At 42.3% G+C, this 26571-nt stretch overlaps 1 protein-coding gene across 5 annotated transcripts in view; it reads right to left on the bottom strand.

Moving 5' to 3' along the window:
* Positions 1 to 26571, bottom strand: part of SLC35F3 (solute carrier family 35 member F3) — a 277816-nt gene that overhangs the window by 55079 nt on the left and 196166 nt on the right. The gene's annotated exons all lie outside the window — the stretch shown is intronic.

The following is a 26571-nucleotide window of genomic DNA, read 5'->3' as shown; positions in this document are numbered from 1 at the left end:
CTATCTAGCTCTATTAATCACCCCTCTGCTATTTTTGCCTCATAACCATATTTTTAATATTATTGAATAAAAGGCACCTATGGCTAGCATCAGTGGAGAAATAATTAAATGTGAAATACCCTCTCCCCCACCAAGTTCTGAGATCTGGGTGTCTTTTTGTCCTTCCTTACATTGTGCTTTGTTTTCTGTAGTATTCCTTATAAATAATGAAGTAGAGAGGTCCTTCAATAAAGATATAAGGCTTTCTTTAATCACACTTATAAGCAGAAAACATAGAGCTGGAACCCATCATAGAAATTACAGATTCACCCATTCAATTGCCTTGTCTATCTGGAATTCTCTCCTTCCTGCCTCTTCAATTTACAACAGACTCTGAAAAATTTCTGGTGAAACTGCTTATTAAGGGCACTATATAAAATAAAAACTTTTCTTTAAGATTCTCCTCAGGGTATAGAGCACAGATTTTTTACTTTATACATTTCCCTGCTAGGTTCCTGGGACAAAGCCAGATACAACTTTTACATATCTTTCAAAAAATTCCACTGTGAGGAGCCTAAATCCTAGTAATTCTTTGCTCAAGCTCTACATATCCCTACAGGATCAGTTGGCAGCTCACTCTCATCTGATTTACTAGATCGATCTTTGAGTTTCACACTCCTTAAAGCTACTGATTTCCCTTTACATCCTCACACAGTAGTGAGAGGAGTTAGTGCAACTTAACACAAGCTCTATCCTCAGGTAAAAACATTTATTGAATTCCAATTTCTTCCTGACCAGTTTCTGTAATGTCCCTTGCGGCTGCTTGCTCCCTCTCCCTGTAGCACAGGAACTACTTAATTTCTCCTAGGTTTAGAACACTTCAGTTAGACTTTTTTATAGCTGAACAGGACAGAGCCATCCCCCACCATCAGAGCCCTACCGTTGCCCAAACAAGTCTGTTACCATTCATTTTCAAAAAATCTGTGATCTTCACCCACACTCCTCTTAATCAGGTTAGAAATCTTTCATCTCCACAGGCAGGAGGTGGCCCCTCTGCTCCCTGGTGCCATGGAGTGGAGGGGAGAAGATGCTCAACGAGGGCTGGGTGTGCACATGGAGGAGAAAGATGTCTCTGTGACATGTCTTACCTGTCTGCCTCTCATTGCCAGCAACATCTTGCATGAGATGTGGCTAGTGAGAGGGTGAAGCTAAGGAGCAGTTGCTCTGTGAAGCACACTCACATAGCAAAGTGTGCTAATTTGCCCTCTGCTTCAACTACCCCTGCCAGAGGGGGAAAGGTTGCAGGGCCAAGGTGGGAGAGGCAACAGCAACATGGCTTTACTGCTGGTTCTGAAGCAGGAGACAGGGCTGGAAAACCTGGCCCGCCGATGGGGGGAGGGAAAAGGCCAATTGCCCAGGGTGATTTAAAAGGGCTCAGGGGTCCCTGGCCGCCACCAGCAGTGCAGCAGAGCTAAGGCAGGTTTCCTGCCCACCCTCACTCTGTGCCACACCTGGAAGCAACTGGAATGGCCCTACAGCCTCTGGAGAGGGGAGGGGGTCTCCAAGCGCTGTCCCCGCCCCCAGCACCAACTCTGCAGCTCCCATTGGCTGGGAACTGCGGCCAATGGGAGCTGCAGGGGAGTGCCAGCAGACAGTGGCATGTGGAGACCTCCTGGGCCCGGCGCCTAGGAGTCACTGCAGAGGGGTGTGCTGGTCGCTTTTGGGAGCCACCCAGGTAAGCGCTGGCTCCCTGATCCCCTCCTGCACCCCTCATCCCTCCCACACCCAAACTCCCTCCCAGAGCCCGACCCCTCACTGCCTCCCACATCCAAACTCCCTCCCAGAGTCAGTGCATTTCGGCAAAGATGAATGCAGGGAGTGCTAAAATAGAACCACAAAACAAATATCTAAAGCACAAAAACAACAAAGCCAAACATTCTGCTCTCAGTTCTGTGCTGTGTGTGGGGCCCTGGCACCAAAACTGGTTTTGCTCTGGAAAAGGGGAAACAAATTTGGGGCAATTACTGCATGGCAGTATGGATGAGAGGCAGCAGCTACAGGTTGAATCTGGACAAGAAGGACAGTGTTTCTCAACCTTTTTGATACGAGGGACTGGCTTGCTGCCTTCCTAAACCATGTCTGGGAGATCTCAGGGACTGGCGCCGGTCAAGACGAGTCGTTGAGAAACACTGGGTTAGGAGAAACAACTGGAAGAAATGGTGAGTATGTATGAGCCTCTAAGTGTGAGGATGTTCAACTACTGCTGGCAACCTGAGTTTAAACCTTAAGGGGTTGGCTAGACCAAGAGCTGCAGTCAGAAAATGCAGTGGCAACAGAGGTTAAAAGGCATTTCCCCATCTTTGCATGGTCAGATGCATGTGTCTGTATTTTCCCAGGCTCCATGCTTTTGTCACTTCAAGGTTTGACTTTTGCCACGTGCTCTACATGGGGCTACATCTTAAATTGATTCAGAAGCTGGAACTGGTGCAGAAGACAACCACCACTTGGTAAACGGAACATCCTACAGATAGCACATGAAACCTGAGCTCTAGGTCCTGCACTAGTTACCTGTGAGCCTGTTGGTTTTGACCTATGAAGCCTAAATGACCTAGGAGCAACCTACCTGAAAAGATTGTCTTCTTTCCCTGATATGCTGCCATAACTGTGGACTGAGGTATTGGTGTGCTGGTACTTGATTAGGTGCTATGCTAGATAGAAGGGGTGAGGTGATTGTACTGCACTGTAGTTTGTTAATTTTAAGTAATGGGCAGGGCACTCAGAGCCTGTGTATGGACGTGTCTTATTGATTCTAACGAGAAAGATGATAAATACATAATAAATAAAACAATGGGATGAATTTAGCTCTTCATCACCTCATTGAGTGTGCAGCAGGGAAGCAAAAGGTGTTAAATGGAATAAAGAGAGATACACAGGAGGGGAAAGTGATAAGACTGTGATTGATGAGTTTTGAGAGGTGAAGACACAGAGGTGATATTGCCAAAGTACTTAAACTACCTACAGATTATAAGAAATATGAGATTGATGATCTATTTGTAACCACTGGAAAGACCAGAAATAGGCCAGGGGTTTAAGATAACCAGGAATTATATATAAGAAGAATTTAAGGAGGTCCCATGTTACAAACCGAGTAATGAATAAATAGAATGGGCTTGAAATTGAGATGATGGAGTGGAACAGTGTTAATAACTACACCAACTAATGAAAAGCATCTAATGGCTATATAGAGTGGAACATTAAATATCAGTTAGTTCTTTATTTTGAGCAAGGTAACTGACTGCCCTTCAGGGATAAGGAAGGAATTTTCCCCTGATCCTGATATCTTCTCCAGATTCACTCTATTTGAAAAAAATTTTTTTTTATAAAAGTTAAAAATGTGTAATAAAATATTAAGTATTTGTTAAACATTTAAACCTTCCAGGCTAGAGATGGTAGAGTTGTCAGCAAGCTCTGCCAGACATGAAAAGCCCAAGGGCAGCTTCTGATACCGCATAATTATGGAACTGTAAAATATTAGTGCCTGATCCAAAGCCCCTTGAAGTCAGTGAAAAAACTCTTATTGACTTCAATGCATTTTGGATCAGGCCCTTATAGCACATTCTCCCCCCTGCCCCACTTCTTTAAGAGGTACTTTCTCATTTGCTTAATCTTCTTTTCTTTACATTTTTATTATTTATTAAACAGACACATCTCTTTACTTTGTTTTGTGTGATCACCCGAGACAGAACAATTCCAGCCAGAGGCATTTTGCTCACCATGGTGAGTAGAAGGGAGGTGCCTCACTGCTACTTACTGTGCCATTTTGATCTTGGCTCTGAATCTACACTTCAGGATTTCAGGACAGACTTACTTCATTAAAGACTTGATACCACTCAGGACTCCTTAACTGTAAGTAGTAATAACATGGAAACTCTTTTGAACAAAATGCAGATTGTGGAGCTCTGAGTTAATGAACTGGAAAACACATCTGCTAGTCCAAATGCCTCACTCATGTTTCAGCATGAAAATGATTGAAACAATAATACGTTCCACAAAAAGCTATGGCAGGGAGGAATTAACTCACAGCTATTTATGACTGGATGGAGCTGGACAATGTCACTGTGTCTTCTACTGGATGCTGGGAAGGGGCCTGGGAATCAGCGCTCCTTGGTTCTATTTCCCACTCTTCCACCCTTTCATTATGGGCACATCATAAACACACCATCCATTAGTTTATCCACCTATCAAATAGGTATAATTCAGTTCTGTCAGTGAGCAGTGAGAATTAATTAATGCTTGTAGAGTCTTCTGAGCTCCTTGAGTGTAAGTGCAAAGTAGAAGTATTGCTTTTTTGGGTATGAAGTGATTAAGTGAACTTTTGGGATGGACTTCTTGAAACCAATTGGGCTTAGCTCAGCCCAGAGATTGCCAGAAGGATATGAGGAATAAATCAATGCTTTCTGTATGGCAGGCTGCTCTGCCAATTTTTTGTACCTCTTTCTACGAGATACAATATCCACGGTAGCTGGAATGATAATGTTTCATAATGTGAAAGTTGAGATTTACTGAGGCTGTATCCTTTTAGATACAAAAATAAAGATTATTTGATAATTATGGCAGATTCAGGACTATCCATCCTGGTATTACTCTTTCCAGCAAGAATATAGGGAAAATTTGGCAGGGCAATCATTTATTTTTACAGTTGCAGAAGTCTGCTGTTGATGATAAAGCAGAAGTGATTGAGGAGAACAGTACCTGCACTTGTCTGAGAAATGCGAAACTGAATGGGAGATCATTTAAAGATGACATGACAAATTTTAACCTGGATTTCTTTTACATAGTATAGACTCTGTATTTCATATGGAATCTGTTCAAGCTATTATCTGTCTTCATGCTTATTGCATTTTGATGTTTCTCTGGTAATGGCTTTTAATAAAATATCTGGAACACAGCCTGTTGAGATGCTTACATTTAGATGCTCAGATACCACGACTGAATGCCATGTGGATAGATCAGGGGCAGGCAAACTTTTTGGCCTGAGGTCCGCATCGGGTTTCCAAAATTGTATGGAGGGCTGGTTAGTGGAGGCTGTGCCTCCGCAAACACCCAGGCGTGGCCTGGCCCCAGCCCCTATCCGATCCCTTCTGCCCCCGCAGAAGGAGCCAGGAGCAGGGAATTGATTGGGAGCAGGCTCAGCTGGATAGGAATAGGAGGGCCTGTATAAAGCCCAGGAGCTGGCAGCAGAAAGGGGCTGCAGGGAAGTAGGCTGCAGTCACTCCCTGGGAGGAGGGAGGTGCGTTAAGGGCTAGAGGGTTAGGGGCCTGAGAGGAGGGAGTTGGGAGGCTGGTGAACCCAGAGACGGGGGAAGCTAGGAAGGCAGGAAAAGACTCAGGGGAAAGCAGCAAAGTAGGACAGTGCAGGCTGTGGCTGCTGATTGGAGGACCGGGAGTAGAAGGCAGGCCCAGGTTCCCCTACCAGCCACTAGGGACGTGGCACAGGCCTGGCAGAGGATAACAATTGACTGGGATGGTTTGTCCGGGAAAGACTTTGCTACATCACCCCTAGAAGGGGAATATGTATGATGACCCAGCCAGAGGGCTCAGTCACAAAAAGGAAGTTGCAGTTCCTGGAGAGAGAGGGGCCGCAGGCTGAGACAGGATGGGTGAAGACACCGCCAGAGGAGGGTGCAATGCCTAGCAGAAATAATCTCTAGGCTAGCCAATTTTGATTTATGATCCATTTTTAATTTTATTTTTGTGTTCCTTGAATAATTTTTTTTGACTTGTTCCCTTGTGATGACAAATATCTATATAATTAATCAGTTTTATAGTTACCGTCAGTTTTCACTTAATTATAAAGAGCATTTTGTGAAACTATAACAAGTAAACTCTGATTTTACTAAGCTCTTTTTATCTGGATTGTCTGTGTTTCCAACCTTAATAGGGAGAGGGGGTCATTGTATTTGACATCCTGCTTTTAGTAAAGCTTTGGGTGTCCCAGGTCTTCTTTGTAAATTAACATTTACACACTATGTAAAGAAAATGCTGGCCATTTCTTAAATGCATAAATAAAAAAATTTGGAAAATGAAAATGGCTAAACCAATAGGGGCATGTGACTTCAGTCTGGCAAAATTCAATTGAATTATCATGAAGATTATATAAAATAGTCTGATAAACAATTCTTAAAAGATACAGGATATACAGGCAGAGCTGCAAGGAATTCATTTCCTTGCATTTTCATGAAAGAACTTAGAGGAACTTAACTGAAAAACATAAATTAATATTCAGGCACCTCAATCCATGGCCATTTTCATGAGGCTGACTACTATCAGCTCCCACTGATTTCAAACGGAGATGTGGGCTATCAGCATCTCTGAGTCGGGTCACATACTTAGATGTCTAAATATGGATTTTAAAGTTAGGCTTCTAGGATAATGCTTCTCATACTTGCTATTAATCCAGAAGTGATTTTATTTCTGTGGTTTTTTGAAGTATCTGAATGTGGCTGTGGAGGGAGAAGAAATATTTAGCAGAAGCTAAGAAATTTTTCAGATTTTTTGTTTGTGGGTAACAAATATCTTTTTTTTTTTAATTGGCATGTCCATAGTCCGAAAGAGAAGCCAGTTGTTTTTCCATGTTTGAAGAAATTTGGTTTTGAAACAGGAGTAGTTTTGTGAATATACACAGCTACCTCGATATAACGCCACCCGATATAACATGAATTTGGATATAACGTGGTAAAGCTGTGCTCCAGGGGGGCGGGGCTGTGCACGCCGGTGGATCAAAGCAAGTTCAATATAACACGGTTTCACCTATAACGCGGTAAGATTTTTTGGTTCCCAAGGACAGCGTTATATCAAGGTAGAGGTGTACATGGTAAGGGCCAAATTCTGATCTGTTACACCAGTTTAAACCTAGAGTATTTCCGATCCCTTGCAGAGGCGCACCAATGGGTAATACTCTGCAATTCACGCAGTAGGGGAGGTGGATCTTTGTAAGTATTGGGCTGGAATCAGCTCCACTATTCAGTATTTGAACAAACAGAAATTCTCTCTTGGAATTGTCTACGTAGTAATACCACGCCACAGAAAAAGGGGGTACATCAATTTCTAGCTAAATCCTTAAGATGATATGTACAATATACTATAGATCAAATCCTGCTTGATTTTACCTTAGTGGGGAGAAAACTTGTCAGCTGAGTCCCTTGCGTTCATGGCAATAGGATTTGACAGGACTTCTTCTGGGCTTTGCTATTGTTGTTCCACTCAGCTTTCTAACACTCTTGGTGCCTCTTGGTATTGATAACCCTGAATAAACACTTCTGAAAGAGCCACATTTTACTGTGTGCACTCTAGCACACGCATAGAGGCAAAGCACAAGGGTACAAGGCAGTTGAATTGAAAATACCAGTTCTCACAAATGAAAATAAGGTCCAGATACAGAATGGAACAGATACTGCCACCTTCTTCAAGGCTGACATAGCTGATGTGCTACCCTCCTGGCCCCCAGACCTCCACGAGGTATTGTGTGTGACTCCCAGAACAATGCCTCTCAGAGTTCCTGGGGTACTGCCCCTCTGGTATATGCAGTATTTGAGCCCATAGGATATGCCTTAACAATAAAAAACCAACAGGGTATGTGTTTTTCTACGGCAGCACAGTTTAGGCATGATCAGCAGCACAAGGTCATAGATAAGGTATCAACTACAAGAAAAATGTGTCTGTAGGAGGATTCTTACTGATGTGAAATCAATTTGTGCTGTTCTAAAGAGAACACCAAAGACACTTCCGAAAATATTTAATGCTATTTTGACAGACTAGTATGCTTCACACTGAGCCACACTGACTGTGATCCTGATGACTCACCATCAGTCACTTTGGTACAGAATTTTTCAGCTGTCTTTTCAGCTTCAGTATTACTGTTCCTTTCAGTATTTCCATGCTGGGAAACACATTTATGCAGTAATCACTCTTGCCATATGATTCTATAAAAATCAACAGAATCCCCTCTGTAGTTCAGGGCAATATCACTCATAATTAAAAATATATATATATTTTATTTTGGGAAAAGAGATCTGGATAATAGTAATACCTCCACCAAGATCATGGGATAGATTCACTCCTGGGCCAATGTAGACTGTACAGGGCCAGCACAGCTCAAAGTTGGCAATTGTGACCAAAAACTGTGACCATGATCTGAATGCCGCAGTGGCTCCCAACTGGCGGGCTCCTACTCAGCTCTGGGCATGGGTTTCTTTTGGGGAAACTCAAGAAAGGGGTCTGAGATAATCCGCCTGCCATCTTTTGAGGCACAAGTGCCTTCACTGAAGCAGGAAGGTTAATTTAGACCTCCTTGCACCAGCATTAGTGGATCTGGCCTCCTTTTTGTTGTTTTCTTGAGTAGGAGAGAGAAAAAGGGGAATGGATACAAATTTTATGAATGTAAATTTCAGGAAATCCTATTCTAATTGATGGCATCATAAATCTCTTGCTGCTAAGCCTCCTTTAGGTGTCCGTCTCAGAAATCTAGACCAGGTCCATTATCCACTGGATTAATGTGAATCCTTACATGGTTGAGAAGACATGGATAAATTAAAAAGAGAAAGAGAGAGGATAAGTCTCCATTCAAATTCCCTCTTATCTCTATACAAAGACTTCAAAACACATTTATTAAACCCATTACTAAGTAAGAGGAGAGAAGATAGCTGAAGAGTGGCAAACACTTTATAGAACTAACTGCGTAACAGTAACAATACCCAAACCACAGCATTAGAACCACATGTCACTTTTGAGAGCCATATCTGCATCTCCTACAGAGTCCACAGGACCCAGAGCTCATTTTGGTCTGTAGCAGAGTGAATGGAGAGCAGGGTGATCAGATGTCTCGATTTTATAGGGAAAGTCCCGATATTTGGGGCTTTGTCATATAGGTGCCAATTACCCCTCAGTCCTGTCCCGATTTTTCACCCTTGTTATCTGGTCACCCTAATGGAGAGCATCAATCACAGCAGTGTTCTCCATGCAATATGATAACAGATGCAAAGAAGTGCAGGGGGCATTTGGCTAATAGACCACAAGTGTCAGCACCTCTTTAATTCACTCTGTGCTGCCAAGATAGGGGCTGTGGAATCAGGAAAAAGAACCGTATTAACAGGGGCGGCTCCAGGCACCAGCACGCCAAGTGCATGCCTGGGGCGGCAAGCCACGGGGGGGCGCTTTTCCGGTCGCTGTGAGGGCGGCAGGCAGGTTGTCTTCGGCGTCATGCCTGTGGAGGGTCCGCTGGTTCCGTGGCTTCGGAAGACCTCCTGCAGGCGTACCGCCGAATCTGCGGGACCGAGGACCTTCCACAGGCAAGCTGCCGAAGACAGCCTGCCTGCCGTGCTTGGGGTGGCAAAATACCTAGAGCCACTCCTGCATATTAAGTAAGTTGAGTGGATTCAGAAAGCAATAAATTAATGATGGCCTGACATTGCATTGCAATGTCTTTTTAGCTCTATCTTTGTTGAGCATGTAGTGAAAGTGGCTTATGGTGATGCAGCTTTATGGAACAAACATAGGGAGGGATTTCAAAAGCCCTCAGTGTTGGTCTAATGCTGCCCCCATCGACGTCAATGGGAGTTTTACCATTGTCAGTGGCAGAGATAGGCCAACAATGAGTGCTTTTGAAAATCCCACCCAAAATATCTAGGTATCACAGTATGATTATTGTATGGATCTCTGACATAACTAGCAAGGAGCAAAGTGCCTCATGTACTCCTCAAGGCTGAGTCCCACTGATTTACAATGCATGTAACCTGATGCATCCTGATGTAACTTTGAACTGTATCTAATTTGACATTGCTGGGAACTCATTTATTTGTTTATCATCTGGATTTTCAGCAGTTGGATTCACCCTCTCTTCAAAACTAATATGCTGTGGTGAGTGTAAGATCTGGCCTCTTCAACGCAGGAAACTCAGCATGACTTCAGTGAACAAGATGCAATATTTTGAACTCTCACTGAAGTACATGAAGATTTATGTGCTGAAGACCTGCTGAGCAAGCCAGCCTTGAGGAAGTTTATGGACAGGATGGTATGATGGGACTGCCTATGATGGATTGTGGTCCATTGGCAACTGCCAGTAGCAAAAATCCTTGATGGCTGGAGTAAGGACACTAGATAGGGAAGTCCCTGAGTTACTACAGAGAACTCTTTCCCAAGTGTCTGGCTGGTGGGTCTTGCCCACATGCTTGGGGTCTAACTGATTAACATATTTAGAGTTGGGAAGAAATTTCCCCATGGTTCAGATTGGCAGAGACCCTGGGGATTTTTTGCCTTCCTCTGCAGCAGGGGGCACAGGTCACTTGCAGATTTAAATTAGTGCAAATCATGAATTCTCTGTAACTTGAAGTCTTTAAATGATGATTTGAGTAACTTTCAGTCTTTAAACGATGATTTCAGTAACTCAGCCAGAGACTGAGTGCCTATTACAGGAGTGTGTGGATGACGTTCTGTGGCCTGCAATGTGCAGGATGTCAGACTAGATTATCACAATGGTCTCTTCTGATTTAAAGTCTATGAGTTGGTTCTCCATAACCAGAGTTACCACATAGAAGGAGCTGCAGTTCCTTCTTCTAGGCAGAAGGATCATCAGCAGAAAGAAGCTGGTTGGGGAGGTCTATCTTATGGTTCTGTATCCTGAAGTGAAAACTGTTTCCATCATTCCATGAGGCATCCCAGTTTATTCATAAACATTTTATGCTAAAATTTACTTGGAAGACTATGAAGCAAGTATGTTTATTAGAAATTGGACTGGACCTACTGAGCATGATCTATGAATCAGAAGGTCCACATAATATTTACTGAGTCTCTAAGAATAGAATAATCAACCCTTGAAGAATATTAACAAAGCTTCTCTAAGGGAAAAATGTGGTCCTCTGTCTTTGGTGTCTAGTCACTGCTGCTTGATCTCTTTGGATTTCTAAAGGCAGAGAATACTCATTCCATTCCACAATAATGCTTCCAGCTGAGTCGCTGTGGGGAATGAAAACGTTATCTGTATTTTTTTATAAACATCATATGTGCCTCAGTTTACCTGATTGATAGTATACTGTCTAACTGCAAGGAATGTTATGGGGAAGGAAACAGGAAATGAAACAATGACAAAGATAAGGTACTGTCAGAGAGACTACCAAGGGTCCTTCAGGAAACAATGTCCACCTGCCTGGTTCCAAGTAGGGCTAGCGAGGTTTATTCTTCCTGGGCCTGAAACGGGGATCAAATCTGATGCTTCCAACCAAGAAGCAAGGAATCTGAGCTTAGTGGAACTTATCCAAAATTTGCAAGAAAAGAATAAAGTTTAGTTTGGAACCAGACATGTAGGCCTTCTGTTTTATCCCTTGTCTCTCTGTGTAATGTACTTTTGGGTGCATAAATGATACTTAGTTTTGAAGAAGCTGTTCTTGGGTCACTTTAATCAGTTGCTGATCACAGGCCCCTGGAGGAAAAGGGCTCACAGGTGCTAAACTTAGGTGGGCTTGTCATGTTAGGAAAAGGGATGGTGCCACCCAGAAATCCAGTTCCAGACTAGTTTGAACTGTGGCGTTTCACCTTTGAGGGAGATGCAGTAAGCCAGACCTGTCCCTACGGAGTGCACTTGAGAAGAATTACAAGGGGTGTAAAACACAGCTTGCCCTGCAGCAGTGACTCATCTACTTTGAATAGTTCCTGGAATAGTAGATAAAGATAACCGGATGGAGTAATTTACATGGATTTTCAAAATGGTTGCGATAAGAGACTATTAAAGAAAGTGACTAACTACTAAGCATAGTCAGAGGTAAAGTATTGTTGTGAATTAAAACCTGTTTTCTAATGGTTCTTATTCACCTTTTACTTAGCTCTGAGGAAAATCTCCTATTAACATCCACACAGTTTTGCTTGAGTAGGAACTCAGTAAGGACTTCAGGATTCAGCCTACCAGTTTGATGCTAATAACAATTTGACCATACAGCGCACATTGCTGTTGCTGCTGTTAAGATAGAAAATATAAAAAAAAAGAAAAATAGGGAAAAAGTCATAGTCAACAGCTGCTCCTCAGAGAGGAGACAAGTCAGCAGTGTTAGTATCCCTATGATTGGTATTGGGGTCAGTACTGTTTAAACTAATTAATAATGATGTGGAGAACGAAGCAGGCAGGTCAGGGGAGTTTACTGATTACACTAATTTGGTTTGATTAGCAAAGTGCTACTGAAGGATTTTGAAAAAACTCCAGATTTAAATGCATTACACTACAGATTCTGAGCTCAAATCCAAAGTTGGTGGTGTTATTTTGGTTTCACAGGAGTGTAAAAGAGTTGAGAAACTGGCCAGAATGGTGAGTATTGGATAATATGATGGCAGATGGATTTTACAAATATTTATTATTCAAAATATCTTCTAGAAAAGCAAATAACCCCTAATCACTTTTGTGGCAGATGGACAATTTTAATGTGATTATTATACATCTACAGTATAACAGAAATGGGGGTTTAAATGCCATTCATTTTGAAAAAGTCTGAATTATACAGGATGACTAATCAACTATCATTTCTTTATCTTGTAATCCAGGGGTAGGTAACCTATGGCATGGGTGCCGAAGGTGGCATGCAAACTGATTTTCAGTGGCACTCACACTGCACAGGTCCTGGCCACCAGTCCGGGGGGCTCCGCATTTTAATTTAATTTTAAATGAAGCTTAAACATTTTTAAAGCCTTATTTACTTTACATATGTCATGGTATAACTCCCACTCTGAACCTTAGCGTCCAAAAGATGGGGTACCAGCATGAATCCCCCTAAACTTAATTACCAGCTTAGATCTTGTAGTGCTGCCACCAACCAGGACTTGCAGTGCCTGGTACACTCTGGTCCCCCCAAAAACTTCCCAGAGGACCCCAAGACCCAGACCCCCTGGATCTTACACAAGGAAAGTAAACCCTTTCCCCCACCGTTGCCTCTCCCAGGCTTTCCCTCCCTGGGTTACCCTGGAAGATCACTATGATTCAAACTCCTTGAATCCTAAAACAGAGAGGAATGCACCTTCCCCCCTCCTCTTTTCCCCTCCCCAAGAGGTAATACAGATTCAAGCTCCGTGAATCTAAAACCAGAGGAATTCCACCTTCCCCCCTCCCTTCTCTCACCCTTTCTCCCACCAATTTCCTGGTGAGTACAGACTCAATTCCCTTGAGCCTCAACAAGGGGAAAAAATCAATCAGGTCTTAAAAAAGAAAAGCTTTGAATAAAAGAAAGAAAAAAGTAAAAGTTGTCTCTGTAATTAAGATGGTAAATGTTACAGGGTCTTTCAGTTTATAGACACTAGAGAGAAGCCTTCCCCCCAGCACAAATACAAATTAAAACCCTTCTAGCAAAATACACATTTGCAAATAAAGAAAACAATCAAAAAGACTAAACCGCCTTTCTACTTGTACTTACTACTGGAACAGAAAATTAGAGAGCCTGTAGGTATGTCTGGTCACTCTCAGAACCCAGAGAGAACAACAAACAAACAACACAAAACAAAGACTTCCCTCCACCAAGATTTGAAAGTGTCTTGTCTTCTGATTGGTCCTCTGGTCAGGTGGTCCAGGTTCACTGCTTGTAATCCTTTACAGGTAAAAGAGACATTAACCCTTAACTATCTGTTTATGACAACATACAACAATAGTTTAGTTATATATTATAGACTTATAGAAAGAGACCTTCTAAAAACATTAAAATTTTTACTGGCACCCAAAACCTTAAATTTGAGTGAATAAATCAAGACTTGGCACACCACTTCTGAAAGGTTGTCGACCTCTGTTGTAATCTACGCAACATCCAGTCAGGTGGCATCAGTGCATTCCTCCTTGCTAGGTGTCTGGTCACTGCTGGTTGGCATCTTTTTATTTCTAAGGGGGGATAACACTCCTATCATTCAAGAGATGTGCTCCCATCTTGAGACATACTTTTCTACAACGGTTCAGTAGCTGAATTAATTGAAGGAGGAAGGATTGCAATTACATATTCAGATCATGATATTATATTGATTCAAACTCATTATTTGTCTCCCTGCTCTCAAATTTCCTTAATGAGATACTCCTACATGAGTATAAAATCTGTAGTTAATTAACATTCTGCACTAGACAAGGCTTTTTGGGTAACGAGACTCCAGATACCTGTGGTTTAATAGCTCCAACGTCTAAAGCAATCTTTACATAGAAAACAGGTTTTTTTTTCAGTACAATTTTTATTAAGAAACAACAGTTACTGGTCTTTAGTTTCTTGAAAGAGATGCATTTTGGAAGCCAGCTGTTAACTTTTTGAAAACAACAAAACAAAATCAAGAAATAAAAAAGCTTAGGCCAAGATTTTCAAACCCAGTGGCCAAAAATTAGCTTCCTATGTCTATATTTATACATCTGTTTAGATGACCTGATTGTCAAATCTGCTCCTGTTTACTTCAAAATATAGCCACTCTGAAAATCAGGCCTTTTATTTGGGTGCTTTAATATGGACTTTGAGGTCTAACTTTGCGCATTTACTTTTGAAAATCTTGGCCTTAGAAAAGATCCTGAGAATGTATCTGTAACAAAATTATGGAGTTTACTACAGGAACTTTTAATTTGGCCATTCAGCTAGTCAAGGAGCAGGTTTGTCAGCAACTGAAACATCAGCTGCTGATATGAATAAAACTCCATTAGGTATTACTGAGTTAAATTTGGTTTGGATTCCTATCCTTTGCAATTTGCCTTGATGATGACTATGGCTAAAGTGCTCTGACCATTTTAGGTGTGGAATCTCAAAATGGTATTTTAAGGATTCTATTTCTAAATCACAGGATTTAAAACATTTGTTCATTGGGCCGGTATCAGAAAAACTGGTGGAGGAGACTGTAACCTAGACCTCCCCGACCAGTTATGCCCTAAAAATGACACATGTTGTTACCACAGCTGTCATCCTTCAACTTTGTCAGGCATCTCTGACTTCTTATCGACCCCCTTCACCACCACAAGAGAGATCTCAGGCAGAGGTTTGAAATGGCCTAGTTTGTCTCTCAGTGGAGACCTCTGCCACTGGAAACTTCCACCTGGAATTATGTCAACATAAAACTTTGAAGGAAATCTGGTTTATCATTTCTAAGAATTAATATTCTATCTTTTTTATTTCAGAAATAAATTACTCAGAGCTTTCAGCTCTGATGCTTTACAAACCACAAAATGGTGACCTTATCCATCATTTAGCACATCTAACTAAGTCCTCCTGTAAGGAAAAGTCCTATAGAATTTAATAAGGACAAAAACAATAGTTCTCTAGAAATTACTCCTGAACCTACAGAATGTTATAGAGGATTATCCCGCTGCTAAATAATTCTATTGGTTGCTCTAAAAATAATCCATAGAATGGTTATAACTTTCTGTTAAATCTATAAAGGGTGACCTAAATGGCTGAAAACTGCAAGCACACTAATGTGCTAAATTGGAAAAGATGGGGATCAACATGAAAATTTAAAGGTAGATAAGGAACAGGTTGAGGGGGAGACTACAATGGGTCATACTGAAAGGTGAACTGTCAGGCTGGAGGGAGATTACTAATGGAGTTCCTCAGGGATTGGTTTTGGGACCAATCTTATTTAATCTTTTTATTACTGATCTTGGCACAAAAAGCAGGAATGTGCTAATAAAGTTTGCAGATGACACAAAGTTTGGAGTTATTGCCAATACAGAGAAGGATCGGGATGCATCAGGCGAGGTATTTCCAGTAGAGATAGGGAGGTGTTAGTACCATTATACAAGGCAGTGGTGAGACCTCATCTGGAATACTGTGTGCAGTTCTGATTTCTCACATTTAATAAGGATGAATTCAAACTGGAACAGGTACAGAGATGGGCTACTAGGATGATCCGAGGAATGGAAAACCTGTCTTATGAAAGGAGACTCAAAGAGCTTGGCTTGTTTAGCCTAACCAAAAGAAGGCTGAGGGGAGATATGATTGCTCTTTATAAATATATCAGAGGAATAAATACCAGGGAGAGAGAGGAATTATTTAAGCTCAGTACCAATGTGGACACAAGAACAAATGGATATAAACTGGCCATCAGTAAGTTTAGACTTGAAATTAGATGAAGGTTTCTAACCATCAGAGGAGTGAAGTTTTGGAACCGCCTTCCAAGGGGAGCAGTGGGGGAAAAAGACATATCTGGCTTCAAGACTAAGCTTGATAAGTTTATGGAGGGGATGGTATGATGTGATAGCCTAATTTTGGCAATTACCGTATAAACTTGATCATAAGCCAGTTCATTTATAAGCTGACTCCGCTAAGATGGATAAATAAAAATGGAAAATTTTATGACCCGTTCATATGCCGATCCTATAATTCAAGGATCAGCAAACTTTGGCTCGAGGGCCCTCAGAATAAGCTGTTGGAGGGCCGAGATGGTTTGTTTACCTCAAGCATCTGCAGGCACAGAGGTAAACCTAAGTAAACAAAGTGTCCTGGCACGCCAGCTGCTTACCCTGATGGGCTGGGACAGCAAATGGTGGAGATATTTTTTTGGGGGGAGAAGCTGGGGATCAGAGGAGTAACCCCTGTGACCACCCCCTCACATAACCCCACCCGTAGCCCAGGACCCCCACACTCTCCCCATCCCATCCCTTACCACCTTATCTGGGGGGGGAGGGGGCAGGGGAGGATGTCTTTGACCTGGCTGGAGCTGTTCCGGCCGGCTCAGCAGCGCGGCTGCAGCCTGCTCTGGCAGGCCAGACGGGGTGGTACATCTGCAGCATGTTCCAGTGGGCTGGGCTGGGCGGCACAGCTGCAGCATGCTTCGGTGGGCCAGGTGGCGCGGCTACAGCATAGCCATAAAACTGTTCTCACTACATTATAGGTTGAAATACAAAGGGACTCTAAAATTGTACCATGTAGAAACTGAGAAAGTAATGATCTCTACATAAAAGAATAAATGGACACAAATCAGACATCAGGAATGATAACATACAAAAGCCAGTAGGAGAACACTTCAGTCTCCCTGGACATTCAATAACAGAGTGAAAAGTGGCCATCTTTCAACATAAAAACTTCAAAAACAGACTTCAAAGAGAAACTGTAGAGCTACAATTCATTTGCAAATTTAACACCATTAATATGGGCTTGAATAAGGACTGGGAGTGACTGGCTCACCTCCTCATCAATTATTGGGATTGGATCACATCCACCCTGATTGAATTGGCATTGTCAGCAGTGGTTCTCCACTTGTAAGGTAACTCATTCTCTTCATGTGTCAGTATATTTATGCCTGCATCTGTAATTTTCACTCCAGGCATCTGAAGAAGTGGGTTATTTACCCACGAAAGCTTATGCCCAAATAAATCTGTTAGTCTTTAAGGCTCCACCAGACTCCCCATTTTTTTTATAAAATAACTGAAGAACAGAGAATCTTCACATAGCGGCTAAGAACTAAGAATTCAAAGACTATCTAAGCTACTTAAAGAGAGGGGATAGACATAGCAAGTTAGGTAGATACGAACTCAAAGGATCTCCCTTAAGAGCCTCCTGAGATCTCCCTTCTAGGAGATGCAGGGAACTGGTGCTCTCTTCAGCGAGTAGAGAAGACTTATGTGAGAAGAAATACTTTGGTGGCCAAGGATTACATTTTTTTAATAACAGGGAATTTGTACAATGCAGTTGATTTGACAGATTGGTGAATTTTGTGTCAGGGGCTACCGAGAGGTTATTAATGAGAGCTTTCACTGACAGAAAAAGAGACAGGTTATTATAAATTAGTCCTCTCTAAAATGAGAAATTTCCCTGAGGAAATGACCAAAGTGATGGGTTTAAGTAATAATTTGGTGATATTTCTGCATAGCTATGGCAGGATCTTTAACAGAACACCTGAAGATGGAAATTGGGAGCTAACTCTGGAACATCCCACGGGGTGGATCTGCCATTATCCCTGGGTCCTCCAGATTGGTGGGATCCACAACCACTTCAGAAGAAAAGAGAATGTGGTTATCACTGTTTCCATCAAGGAGCAGTTCTTCATAATCTTAGTTTCTCTGACACAGTTTAACAACAGAATCTGTCTGAGCTGAGAGTAAGAGGCCTGATCTGTGGCAGAAGAGTACCAATACATCTTCCTAGCTTCAGTAACCAGCCTGCTTATGTTAGTTGGAGAGGAAGAATTGGGGGGCCACTTGTATTCTTGCCTCTAAGAAAATATTGGCTGTTAATAAGGCCAAGTTAGTCAGAAAAATGGGGAGATGATACATTTTGAATCGAGAAGACGCAGGGGGATTTCCTGCTTCTTCTGGGGATAGCTCAGTGGTTTGAGCATTGACTTGCTAAACCCAGGGTTGTGAGTCCAATCCTTGAGGGGGCCATATAGGGATCTAGGGGGCAAAATCTGTCTGGGAATTGTTCCTGCTTTGAGCAGGGGGTTGGACTAGATGCTTTCCTAAGGTCCCTTCCAACCCTGATATTCTATGATTCTGTGCATCCAGAAAAGCACAACAGTTAGAAGTGTTGAAGGTGGAAGGCGCAGGTACAAGCGGTGCCAGAGACTGTCACCATCAAGGGTCAGAGTCCTCTGGGCAGAAGAGACAAATAGATCCAGCAGCCATGGGCTGAAGTAGCTCTCCAAGGTGCACATTCCTTGCCCCTTTGTCTTGGTTTACCTGCCTTCTGATTCATGGAACATAAATATAACTCTATCTTTTTCTGTCAAAGGAGCAGGAGCATCATTCTGACTCACTCAAAATGAGGCAAAGAATTGGTGGGAGACAGGGAAGGGCCAAGAGTGCTTGTTGCTCTCCGCTTATTAGCCAGGATGGGCAGGGATGGTGTTCTTAGCCTCTGTCTCCCAGAAGCTGGGAATGGGCGACAGGGGATGGATCACTTGATGATTACCTGCTCTGTTCATTCCCTCTGGGGCACCTGGCACTGGTCATTGTCGGAAGATAAGATACTGGGCTAGATGGACCTATGGTCTGAATCAGTAGGGCCATTCTTATAATATTTGTCACAGTGAGTCTGGTGCCTCTTCCTATCCCTCACAAGGTGACAGCGAATGACACTAGTTCCAGACTGATATATCAAATGGAGAAAAACAGACACCTTTAAAGAGAAAAGCATATTTTCCTTTAGAGGAAGCATTTATTATCTGATTGGGGAAAACAGTAATTCCAAAAGGAAACATACAATTTAAATGACTGTAGCTTCACACCCTTGCCCTGAATTTCAGCTATATTGATGTAAGCCATTTTTGCCAATAAGAAGATACAGGAGCAAATCCTGCTCACTTACACTTATCCATTGATTTCAACTTTAACTTGGGCTAAGTCTAAACCCAATCTCCATATAAGGAGTTTGACTCTGTATTTGGTGGAAGGGAGGGAGGGTGTTAGTGTAACCCACACACCTCCTGGGTGTGGTGTTCTGTCCCATCTAGTGGCACCGAGATATACTTAGGGCTTGTCTACATTGGCAATTAACAGCACTGCAACTTTCTCGCTCGGGGGTGTGAAAAAACACCCCCCTTAGCGCAGCAAGTTGCAGTGCTGTAAAGAGCTAGTGTAAAGAGTGCCCCAGAGATGGGAGCCACACTCCCAGCACTGGGAGCTACGCCCCTCGTTGAGGTGTTATTTTAGAGTTCTCTCCCAGTTCTGCGCCACGATCACATAAGGCATGTTAAAGCACTGCCAGCACAGTGCATTAGCATTGCCAGTGTAGACTAGCTCTTAGAGAGAGACTGATTAATGAGTCTGCTCTACAGCCTTAGCTAACAGCCCTATGGCTTTTAGCTCATGCAGTAAGTTCCAGAGAACTGAGGTTCAATCCTGCCTACTGACAACTGAGTTCTGTTGACATTACATTAAACAGCAGATATTTAATTCTCTTACCATAAACCCCATGACACTGTCCCTCCAGCAGAAGGGCTAATGGCTATAGCAATGTTAAGGTCTTATTGTTTATGAAGAGGGCCCTACCAAATTCATGGTCCATTTTTGTCAATTTCACAGTCATAGGATTTTTTTAAATAGTCAGTTTCATGGTTTCAGATGTTTACATCTGAAATGTCATGATGTTGTAAATTTCATGGGGTCCTGTCCTAAAACAGGGTCATGGGATTGCCACCGTTACTTCTGTGTTGCTGTTGGCAGGGACACTGCCTTTAGAGCTGGGCAGCTGGAGAGCAGTGGCTGATGGCTGGGCTCGCAGCCCTAAAGCCAGCACTGCTGCCAGGAGCAGTGTAGAAGTGAGGGTTGCAGGGTATGGGGGGAGGAATGTCACTGGGGAGTGGGCAGGGCCAATCTTAGGGGTGAGCAACCATTCAGGCCCTATGGCCAGCAGGATGCTGTGGTCTCCCTGCTGTATAACTGATGAATGAAATCGTTTTTAATAGTTCACTGTATTAATGTAACTTCATCGGTAAAGTTTTATGAATGAAACAACATTCATTCATAAAACCGGTTACCCCAATAACTAGCTAATTGACAGTTAAGATGCTTGTTAAGAGCCATAGCTGTTCAACCAGTTGCCCTTGTAAGTTTCACTGTCAATCCAATTCCTGCTTAAATCACTGAGACTTGCACTGTTTCAGTACTGTAACTTCTGTTCACTGTTTGCCATTCATTACTCTTGTCTATATGGTAACATCTGTTCACTGTTTGCCATATTGTAATTCAAACTCCATTTTACAATGCTTACTCCATTTTGAAAAAGCTTGCTGCAACCTTCATTTTTGCAAAACTCTGCTGTAATTGTATTAGTTTAGTTTAGATGTGTGACTGAGGTATGTAGGGATGATGGAAACAAAATCCAGCAGCAGCCTGTCCTGATGAAACAGAGTTCAAACACCAACGACTGCAGATGCAGACAACAGCCCTAACAAAGTAAGAAGAGTCCACCCTAAAAAGAAAAGAACAAATGTACAATACAAGGAAGATCAAAGCCAGGTCTGAGGCTGAAAGTCACATCTGCCATTTACACCAAACCCAGAGGCAGTGTGACACAGCAAGACCTATAGACTCTGGATTCAAACTAAAGCCTACAAAAAGGATGAGTGAGATGGAAGACTTGAAAGGGTAAAGTTCTGCTGCCAACATGGGAGGGCAGACCCAGCCCTTCCTTGTGCCTGGCTTTCCTGGCCAGTTAGCCGCCACAAACTATGAACCCAAGCGGCGAAATCAAGCCACGGACTCAAGCTACGTTCAGGACTGGTAACTATACAGCAGCTGCAGAATTGATTTGTGTGTATAGGTATTAGTAATTGGTCATAAATCAAATTGTGTTATCATAATAAATGTGGCATCTTTGCCCTGCCCCATGAAATGATCCTGTGTAGTTTTGTCTACATAACACTGCCCCACACAGCTAGCCCAAGGCCCCTTTGATCCCCGAGGGCTAGGTTCGGAGCTGGGGAGGGGCAGGGCTGGGGGCGCCCCAGCCAGGGGCTCCCACCATGCGCCAGCTCCAGCTGCTAGTCCCGATAGGGCTGGGGAGCGACAGGACTTCCTCTTCTCCTGCACAGGCTGCTCCCAGGGCTGGGTCAAACCCACCTCTGGGAACCTCCTCCAGCTGCAGGAAGCTCTTGGTCACTCACTTCTGCCCTGCCTTCAGAGCTGGGCTCCCAACCAGCAGCCGTGGAGCATTCTGCAGCTGAGGGAGGTTCCCGGAGGTGGAGCTGACCTCCCCCATGCTGCTAGGGGTGCCCCAACCAGGGGCTCCTACCGTGTGCCAGGCTCCAGCTGCTAGTCAGGCTGGGGAGGGATGGGACTTCCTCTTCAGGGCAGAGGAAGTCTTGTCCCTCCCCACCTCAGCCGGGATTAGCAGCTGGAGCCCAGCGCACAGTAGAAGCCCTCTTCCCCTACAATAGCCAGATTTCGTGTGAGAGATCAGATTTCATGGTCCATTATGTGTTTTCATGGCTGTGAATTTGGTAGGGCCCTATTTATGAATGATACTGAAACTCCTGCCTTGTCTCCTTTGAGTCAAATATGTTAGAAATAAAGTATAGTTTCAATTAAAGCAATCAGAGTAGTGGGACCAGTACCCAAGATGACAGTGGTCAAAAATAACTCACCTGGAAGACACCTCCAACTCAGAATTAGCTATCTATGATTATGATAATCCACGTGCATAGAACACCAACAATGCTTCCGCAGCAGAGATCTGACTTTTTGTAAGGCAGCAATATTCAAATGTTATCCCAGTTAAATGATTTGCATGAGTATGCCCATTAGGCCAGACAGATCCCCGTTAGATTGGTTTAAACTCCATGTAATTCTACTGACTTCATTTGGAGTTACTCCAGATTTACACCAGTCTAAAATCACTGAGATCAGAATCCGGCTCAAAGTATTTTTATTTTAAATGGAATTTGTTTCCATTTGCTAATGTGGAACTGAATTGTAAAGTAATTATATTGTAGGAATGTGGAGTAAAAGTGCATTAATTTAAGGCTAATGTACCGAACTAGTAGTGGTAGAATTTATAAATGGACGTTTTTTTAAAAGCAAAAATATATTATGCTTTGCTGGATAACATTTGCTAAATATGCTTAAATTCATTATGTCCCGATAGTTCCCCGTCTTATTTATGGCTTTGTTAATGCTGTGTTCTCTGGTGGTAATGCTCATACATAAGCAGAAATATAAATTAGTGGAATATCAATAACCAACCACATTGCAGCATTTTAATGCTATTTCGATAAGAATGATTCATGAACATAGAACACTAAAAATCAATAGCAAAAAGCTCCCAAGTTGTACCATCTCAGACTACGTCCTCATTAGCTCTCCTAATTTCAACATGGTCAGGTGATTGCCTGTTTCTGGATGGGAGATTTCTAAGGGGAACCCACACATAGGAAGTGGTGTTGGTGATTCAGTAGAGTGGTGCTCCTGCTCCTCAGTCGATATTCAACTAATGGGCTCCAGTAAATTGTTGGGGTTATGGGAGATGCTAGGCTAGAGTCTGACCTTTGTTGTTGGTGTAAATCTATAGTAATCCACTTTCTTTTTGGTGTAATATAAAACTGAAACACTGATCACTTCTAGTAATTAATGATTCTGTACCCAATTTTAATCCTACACAAATGTAAATCAAACTGGCTCCAATGAAGTCAATGGAGTTATATCAGAGTAAATAAGATCAGAATCAGGTCCCTCTTCCTCACCCACTCCCAGCCCTGCAAATTGTTAAAACCAGTATTCTGGCCCAATTCCATATAAACCTATATTTAGGCATTATTCTCAGGGCTTGTCTACACAAATATTTAGTTCACAAATCTACCCAACACTATCCTGCCATCGTCTAACTGTTCCTGCAGGCCCTGCTGACGCCCATTAACAAACTATTAACAGTGAATTATGCTAAACCAAATTAGAGACACTAATTCTGAAGGAGAGTGTCCACACAGGGGTTTAATACAGTTTAGCTAATCTACTTTAAATTCACACCTTTAGTTAATTTGGAATAATTTTCCTGAGTATCCCTGTGTAGATAAACCTAAAGTGAATTTTTAAGAGGTACTTTAACTTCCCCCTGGATAAATGAAGAATTAAACAATATCTTACTAAGGTTCTAAGTCTACCTTATATTCAGTGAGATAGCATGGACTACAGTTTAAGGGAAGAATTAGGCCCAAAGTAGTTCTTAAGACAATGGAGGTGCTTCTGTTTATCCTAACCCATCTTCAAAAGTACAGCTGAAGAATGGCATCCTATTAATTATGAAGGTCCCTCAACCTGGATATAATTTGAAATGAATCAATATTGTCTAAACTGAATTATCACTGATACTCCCATTGTGCTCTGACAAGGAGTTCTCAGTGGGGTTTTACAGGTCCTGTAGTGTTACTGTGCAGGTGGAGAGAATCCTACCAGTAATCCTTACCAACTAGTTTATAAGTGGCTGTTTGCAACTTGTACCTCAGCTAGTTTTTCAGTAAAATAATATGGCTGTTTTAATACATTTAATACATCTGTGATGTCCTTTGGTGCGGACACTGCATCTCCTCCTGAACCGCTTTATAATACCTCTGGACTAGGTAACCCCACTCGGGGGTGCTGAAACAATTTGTACAGTGGGGATGCTGAGAGCCATTGAACCAAACTGTAAACTCTGGAAACCACTTGAAGCCAGGGAGTGTGGCAGCACAACCAGCTCCAGCACCTATGACCCTGCTTATAGTTAGGGCACTCACCTGGGATATAGAAGGTCTGAGTTCAGATCCATTCTCCATCTGATTTGGGCAATGGACTTGATCCAAGTTTTCTCGTATGCCAGGCGCGTGCCTTAGCCACCAGATTATGGGCTAATCTGGGTTGGGTCTTTCTTAACTTCTCCTGTTGGAGCTGTTCCACTTTGTATAACTAATTAAATGTTTATTGGATCAGGGACTTGAACCTGACTCTCCCCCCTCCCAACTGAGTACCTTACCCTAACCACCAGGCTATAGAATCAGCCTCTCTCTGAGCTAATAAATTTTAATAGTGAAAGTAATTAACTACTGGAACAATGTACCAAGGATTGTGATGGATTCTGCATCACTGACAATTTTAACATCGAGATTGGATGCTTTTCCTACGACAGATGCTCTAGTTCAAACAGGAATTATTTCGGGGAAGTTCTATGGCCTGTGTTATACAGAAGCTCAGACTAGATGATCAGAGTGGTTCCTTTTGGTCTTGGGATCTATGAATCTATAAAAAGTACTACCACGTATATGCAGAAAAGGCAATAAATAACACTTGCTGCAGGAAACATACCCGTGTGTTTCCTCAGGCATAATATAGGATTTTGCATATATGTTATTAATAATTATTTGTGTAGCAGTAGCCCATAAAAGCCCCAATTTAGATCATGGACCCATTGTGGTAGGGACTACATATACATCTAACAAGGGACAATCCCTTCCGTGAACAGTTTATAATCTAAATAGAGAAAGTGTGGCGGAAAAACAGAGGGGTGAAGTGAGTTATCCAAAATCACCCAGTAAGTCACTGACAGAAATAGAATTCAGGTCTCTTATCAAGCCATCCAGTGCCCTATCCACTAGATGGCTATAATATGAGTAGTTAATCACAATTCATTCTGCTGGTCAAAGATACAAATGTACAATCTTCACAACTGTTCACTAAACAGGCTACATATTTATTTGAAATGAAATCTCAGCTACTTCTCAAATAGAATTTAGGATTTGCACTGTTTCTTCAGCTCAGTCATCAATTAAATGAATGGAAGGCATAAGACTATCAGCAGAATTAATTAACCTTAAAGAAGAAGAGAATTAGTGTGCTGCTTTTAAGCTCTGGGATTTGAAGGGCTACAGTATCTCACACCAGGATTCACAGGTATTTAAACATAAGGTTGTCTGCAGCAAATTGAAAGTAAAACAAACAAAACCCCAAAACAAACAAACAAACAAACAAACAAGCAAACAAACAAGCAAACCAAAGGAATAAAATCTGGTAGTAATATGTTAGCATTCATGATCACTTTTGGACAAAACTGTCACTATCTCTAACGCCTAGTTCTCATTTCTCAAAAGGGGGATAAAAATGAATGGAAATATATTTCATTGACATTATGGCTTGCTGCAGGCTGAAGTTGAAGTGTGTTGACAGCGTCATCTTATTCTAAAACTCCTTGGTATTGCCATAGGAACTGAAAAATTGTGGCGAAGTCCCTTCCTCCACAATTTCCCTGATGAAGTTATAACAGTAAGAAGATATAACTAACATTAACCAAAATGAAATGCCATGATTTTTAATCTTTACCATAGTAACATAGAGTACAGTACCTCTTGAGTGCCCTGATTTCATAGGTAAGTTCTACAGAAAGTTTCTGACCCATTACTATACATCTGGAAGTTAAAAAAATCTCAGTGAAGGAGCAAATTATACCTGCTCTCATATCTGGGCAACCTCTCTGAAGTCATGATGGTCCCACTGGTATTCTGAGACAAAAGATGTTCACAAGTCCTGGTTTTCACTGCCCTGACGTTGGCCTAAAGACTTTTTCAAGTGGGTCTCTAGCAGTGACATCTCATCTCCGCATAGCCCAATTAGATTCCTGATTCTACAACTTATTTAAAAGGGAAGGTAATATTTGCGAAGATGTCAGACTGACATGGGACTAACTTGGTGACTTCGTACCTTTTAAACATAAATGTAAAGGAGGTTGTTTACATGAAATAATACTGGACTCTGGCATTGCAGCAAGCTGCACTAAGCATCACTGGACTATAGAAGAGCCTTTTATTCATCGAAGGATATCTTAAATTCAGACATTTTATTTGAGAAGTTTTTTCCAGCTAAGGCTGGAAAAGGCGTGAAAAATGCAGTTCCAAGACTGGGGGAGAACCTCACAATGAGCCAGATCCTGAAGCTGATTAAGCGCCCTTAATTGCAACTGAAGTTAATGGGAGTTAGGCACTCAGCACTTCCCATGAGGTGATCCACACCTTGTAGATGGAAAAAGCTACGGTAAGGGCTAAATTCTATCCTCAGCTATAACTGTGCTACCCCACTGAAATGTATGGGGTAGTTGGGATGTCACTGGGGTCAGAGTTCAGCCCTAAATATCTAGAGATGAAAGGGATT

The sequence above is a fragment of the Gopherus evgoodei genome, chromosome 3 (genome assembly GCF_007399415.2).
Source record: "Gopherus evgoodei ecotype Sinaloan lineage chromosome 3, rGopEvg1_v1.p, whole genome shotgun sequence".
Taxonomy (NCBI): Eukaryota; Metazoa; Chordata; order Testudines; family Testudinidae; genus Gopherus; species Gopherus evgoodei.
This window is presented reverse-complemented; position numbering and strand designations above follow the sequence as displayed.